We start from the raw sequence: 6,716 nt of genomic DNA on the forward strand, positions 1-6,716 counted from the left end.
AATAGAGACAGTAGATCTAGCTGGTCTGTCATAATTAATAGAGACAGTAGATCTAGCTGGTCTGTCATAATATAATAGAGACAGTAGATCTAGCTGGTCTGTCATAATATAATAGAGACAGTAGATCTAGCTGGTCTGTCATAATATAATAGAGACAGTAGATCTAGCTGGTCTGTCATAATATAATAGAGACAGTAGATCTAGCTGGTCTGTCATATAATAGAGACAGTAGATCTAGCTGGTCTGTCATAATATAATAGACAGTAGATCTAGCTGGGTGTCATAATAATAGAGACAGTAGATCTAGCTGGTCTGTCATAATATAATAGAGACAGTAGATCTAGCTGGTCTGTCATAATATAATAGAGACAGTAGATCTAGCTGGTCTGTCATATATAATAGAGACAGTAGATCTAGCTGGTCTGTCATAATATAATAGAGACAGTAGATCTAGCTGGTCTGTCATAATAAATAGAGAGACAGTAGATCTAGCTGGTCTGTCATAATATAATAGAGACAGTAGATCTAGCTGGTCTGTCATAATATAATAGAGACAGTAGATCTAGCTGGTCTGTCATAATAATAGAGACAGTAGATCTAGCTGGTCTGTCATAATATAATAGAGACAGTAGATCTAGCTGGTCTGTCATAATATAATAGAGACAGTAGATCTAGCTGGTCTGTCATAATATAATAGAGACAGTAGATCTAGCTGGTCTGTCATAATATAATAGAGACAGTAGATCTAGCTGGTCTGTCATAATATAATAGAGACAGTAGATCTAGCTGGTCTGTCATAATATAATAGAGACAGCAGATCTAGCTGGTCTGTCATAATATAATAGAGACAGTAGATCTAGCTGGTCTGTCATAATATAATAGAGACAGTAGATCTAGCTGGTCTGTCATAATATAATAGAGACAGTAGATCTAGCTGGTCTGTCATATAATAGAGACCATATATCTAGCTGGTCTGTCATAAATAATAGACAGTAGATCTAGCTGGTCTGTCATAATATAATAGAGACAGTAGATCTAGCTGGTCTGTCATAATATAATAGAGACAGTAGATCTAGCTGGTCTGTCATATATAATATAGAGACAGTAGATCTAGCTGGTCTGTCATAATATAATAGAGACAGTAGATCTAGCTGGTCTGTCATAATATAATAGAGACAGTAGATCTAGCTGGTCTGTCATAATATAATAGAGACAGTAGATCTAGCTGGTCTGTCATAATAAATAGAGACAGTAGATCTAGCTGGTCTGTCATAATATAATAGAGACAGTAGATCTAGCTGGTCTGTCATAATAGAAGACAGTAGATCTAGGGGTGTCAAATATAATAGAGACAGTAGATCTAGCTGGTCTGTCATAATTAATAGAGACAGTAGATCTAGCTGGTCTGTCATAATATAATAGAGACAGTAGATCTAGCTGGTCTGTCAATTATAATAGAGACAGTAGATCTAGCTGGTCTGTCATAATATAATAGAGACAGTAGATCTAGCTGGTCTGTCATAATATAATAGAGACAGTAGATCTAGCTGGTCTGTCATAATATAATAGAGACAGTAGATCTAGCTGGTCTGTCATAATATAATAGAGACAGTAGATCTAGCTGGTCTGTCATAGATGTATAATAGAGCAGTAGATCTAGCTGGTCTGTCATAATATAATAGAGACAGTAGATCTAGCTGGTCTGTCATAATATAATAGAGACAGTAGATCTAGCTGGTCTGTCATAATATAATAGAGACAGTAGATCTAGCTGGTCTGTCATATTATATAATAGAGACAGTAGATCTAGCTGGTCTGTCATAATATAATAGAGACAGTAGATCTAGCTGGTCTGTCATAATATAATAGAGACAGTAGATCTAGCTGGTCTGTCATAATATAATAGAGACAGTAGATCTAGCTGGTCTGTCATAATATAATAGAGACAGTAGATCTAGCTGGTCTGTCATAATATAATAGAGACAGTAGATCTAGCTGGTCTGTCATAATATAATAGAGACAGTAGATCTAGCTGGTCTGTCATAATATAAATAGACAGAGAAGTAGATCTAGCTGGTCTGTCATATAATAGAGACAGTAGATCTAGCTGGTCTGTCATAATATAATAGAGACAGTAGATCTAGCTGGTCTGTCATAATATAATAGAGACAGTAGATCTAGCTGGTCTGTCATAATATAATAGAGACAGTAGATCTAGCTGGTCTGTCATAATATAATAGAGACAGTAGATCTAGCTGGTCTGTCATATAATAGAGACAGTAGATCTAGCTGGTCTGTCATAATATAATAGACAGTAGATCTAGCTGGTCTGTTATAATAGAGACAGTAGATCTAGCTGGTCTGTCATAATATAATAGAGACAGTAGATCTAGCTGGTCTGTCATAATATAATAGAGGACATTAGCTGGTCTGTCATAATATAATAGAGACAGTAGATCTAGCTGGTCTGTCATTATAATAGAGATCTGTCATATATAATAGAGACAGTAGATCTAGCTGGTCTGTCATAATATAATAGAGACAGTAGATCTAGCTGGTCTGTCATAATATAATAGAGACAGTAGATCTAGCTGGTCTGTCATAATATAATAGAGACAGTAGATCTAGCTGGTCTGTCAATTATAATAGAGACAGTAGATCTAGCTGGTCTGTCATAATATAATAGAGACAGTAGATCTAGCTGGTCTGTCATAATATAATAGAGACAGTAGATCTAGCTGGTCTGTCATATTATAATAGAGACAGTAGATCTAGCTGGTCTGTCATAATATAATAGAGACAGTAGATCTAGCTGGATGTGTATAAGAGAGAGAGACAGTAGATCTAGCTGGTCTGTCATAATATAATAGAGACAGTAGATCTAGCTGGTCTGTCATAATATAATAGAGACAGTAGATCTAGCTGGTCTGTCATAATATAATAGAGACAGTAGATCTAGCTGGTCTGTCATAATATATAGAGACAGTAGATCTAGCTGGTCTGTCATAATAGAGACAGTAGATCTAGCTGGTCTGTCATTTAATAGAGACAGTATATATAGCTGGTCTGTCATAAATAATAGAGACAGTAGATCTAGCTGGTCTGTCATAATATAATAGAGACAGTAGTAGATCTATATCTGTCTTCTATAATGCATAGCTAGCTGTTGGGGTTCTAGCTGGTTCTGTCAGCAATATAATAAGCTGATGTACGAAGGTCTCATAATATAATTTGACAGTAGATCTAGCTGGTCTGTCATAATATAATAGAGACAGTAGATCTAGCTGGTCTGTCATAATATGATAGACACAGAGACAGATCTAGCTGGTCTGTCATAATATAATGAGACAGTAGATCTAGCTGGTCTGTCATAATATAATAGAGACAGTAGATCTAGCTGGTCTGTCATAATATAATAGAGACAGTAGATCTAGCTGGTCTGTCATAATATAATAGAGACAGTAGATCTAGCTGGTCTGTCATAATATAATAGAGACAGTAGATCTAGCTGGTCTGTCATAATATAATAGAGACAGTAGATCTAGCTGGTCTGTCATAATATAATAGAGACAGTAGATCTAGCTGGTCTGTCATAATATAATAGAGACAGTAGATCTAGCTGGTCTGTCATAATATAATAGAGACAGTAGATCTAGCTGGTCTGTCATAATTATAGAGACAGTAGATCTAGCTGGTCTGTCATAATATAATAGAGACAGTAGATCTAGCTGGTCTGTCATAATATAATAGAGACAGTAGATCTAGCTGGTCTGTCATAATATAATAGAGACAGTAGATCTAGCTGGTCTGTCATAATAATAGAGACAGTAGATCTAGCTGGTCTGTCATAATATAATAGAGACAGTAGATCTAGCTGGTCTGTCATAATATAATAGAGACAGTAGATCTAGCTGGTCTGTCATAATATAATAGAGACAGTAGATCTAGCTGGTCTGTCATAATATAATAGAGACAGTAGATCTAGCTGGTCTGTCATAATATAATAGAGACAGTAGATCTAGCTGGTCTGTCATAATATAATAGAGACAGTAGATCTAGCTGGTCTGTCATATAATAGAGACAGTAGATCTAGCTGGTCTGTCATAATATAATAGACAGTAGATCTAGCTGGTCTGTCATAATATAATAGAGACAGTAGATCTAGCTGGTCTGTCATAATATAATAGAGACAGTAGATCTAGCTGGTCTGTCATAATATAATAGAGACAGTAGATCTAGCTGGTCTGTCATAATATAATAGAGACAGTAGATCTAGCTGGTCTGTCATAATATAATAGAGACAGTAGATCTAGCTGGTCTGTCATAATATAATAGAGACAGAGACAGTAGATCTAGCTGGTCTGTCATATAATAGAGACAGTAGATCTAGCTGGTCTGTCATAATATAATAGAGACAGTAGATCTAGCTGGTCTGTCATAATATAATAGAGACAGTAGATCTAGCTGGTCTGTCATAATATAATAGAGACAGTAGATCTAGCTGGTCTGTCATAATATAATAGAGACAGTAGATCTAGCTGGTCTGTCATAATATAATAGAGACAGTAGATCTAGCTGGTCTGTCATAATATAATAGAGACAGTAGATCTAGCTGGTCTGTCATAATATAATAGAGACAGTAGATCTAGCTGGTCTGTCATAATAGAGACAGTAGATCTAGCTGGTCTGTCATAATATAATAGAGACAGTAGATCTAGCTGGTCTGTCATAATATAATAGAGACAGTAGATCTAGCTGGTCTGTCATAATATAATAGAGACAGTAGATCTAGCTGGTCTGTCATAATATAATAGAGACAGTAGATCTAGCTGGTCTGTCATAATATAATAGAGACAGTAGATCTAGCTGGTCTGTCATAATATAATAGAGACAGTAGATCTAGCTGGTCTGTCATAATATAATAGAGACAGTAGATCTAGCTGGTCTGTCATAATATAATAGAGACAGTAGATCTAGCTGGTCTGTCATAATATAATAGAGACAGTAGATCTAGCTGGTCTGTCAAATTATAATAGAGACAGTAGATCTAGCTGGTCTGTCATAATATAATAGAGACAGTAGATCTAGCTGGTCTGTCATAATATAATAGAGACAGTAGATCTAGCTGGTCTGTCATAATATAATAGAGACAGTAGATCTAGCTGGTCTGTCATAATATAATAGAGACAGTAGATCTAGCTGGTCTGTCATAATATAATAGAGACAGTAGATCTAGCTGGTCTGTCATAATATAATAGAGACAGTAGATCTAGCTGGTCTGTCATAATATAATAGAGACAGTAGATCTAGCTGGTCTGTCATAATATAATAGAGACAGTAGATCTAGCTGGTCTGTCATAATATAATAGAGACAGTAGATCTAGCTGGTCTGTCATAATATAATAGAGACAGAGACAGTAGATCTAGCTGGTCTGTCATATAATAGAGACAGTAGATCTAGCTGGTCTGTCATAATATAATAGAGACAGTAGATCTAGCTGGTCTGTCATAATATAATAGAGACAGTAGATCTAGCTGGTCTGTCATAATATATAGAGACAGTAGATCTAGCTGGTCTGTCATAATATAATAGAGACAGTAGATCTAGCTGGTCTGTCATATAATAGAGACAGTAGATCTAGCTGGTCTGTCATAATATAATAGACAGTAGATCTAGCTGGTCTGTCATAATATAATAGAGACAGTAGATCTAGCTGGTCTGTCATAATATAATAGAGACAGTAGATCTAGCTGGTCTGTCATAATATAATAGAGACAGATCTAGCTGGTCTGTCATAATATAATAGAGACAGTAGATCTAGCTGGTCTGTCATAATATAATAGAGACAGTAGATCTAGCTGGTCTGTCATAATATAATAGAGACAGTAGATCTAGCTGGTCTGTCATAATATAATAGAGACAGTAGATCTAGCTGGTCTGTCATAATATAATAGAGACAGTAGATCTAGCTGGTCTGTCATAATATAAGACAGTAGATCTAGCTGGTCTGTCAAATATAATAGAGACAGTAGATCTAGCTGGTCTGTCATAATATAATAGAGACAGTAGATCTAGCTGGTCTGTCATAATATAGAGAGACAGTAGATCTAGCTGGTCTGTCATATATAATAGAGACAGTAGATCTAGCTGGTCTGTCATAATATAATAGAGAGAGACAGTAGATCTAGCTGGTCTGTCATAATATAATAGAGACAGTAGATCTAGCTGGTCTGTCATAATATAATAGAGACAGTAGATCTAGCTGGTCTGTCATAATATAATAGACAGTAGATCTAGCTGGTCTGTCATAATATAATAGAGACAGTAGATCTAGCTGGTCTGTCATAATAGAGACAGTAGATCTAGCTGGTCTGTCATAATATAATAGAGACAGTAGATCTAGCTGGTCTGTCATAATATAATAGAGACAGTAGATCTAGCTGGTCTGTCATAATATAATAGAGACAGTAGATCTAGCTCTGTGTCTTTATAATAATAGAGCTGTAGATCTAGCTGGTCTGTACAGCACTTTAGATATCAGCTGATCTAGAAGGTCTGTATAAATAATAGAGACAGTAGATCTAGCTGGTCTGTCATAATATAATAGAGACAGTAGATCTAGCTGGTCTGTCATAATATAATAGAGACAGTAGATCTAGCTGGTCTGTCATAATATAATAGAGACAGTAGATCTAGCTGGTCTGTCATAATATAA

The sequence above is a fragment of the Oncorhynchus kisutch genome, linkage group LG29, assembly GCF_002021735.2.
Source record: "Oncorhynchus kisutch isolate 150728-3 linkage group LG29, Okis_V2, whole genome shotgun sequence".
NCBI lineage: Eukaryota > Metazoa > Chordata > Actinopteri > Salmoniformes > Salmonidae > Oncorhynchus > Oncorhynchus kisutch.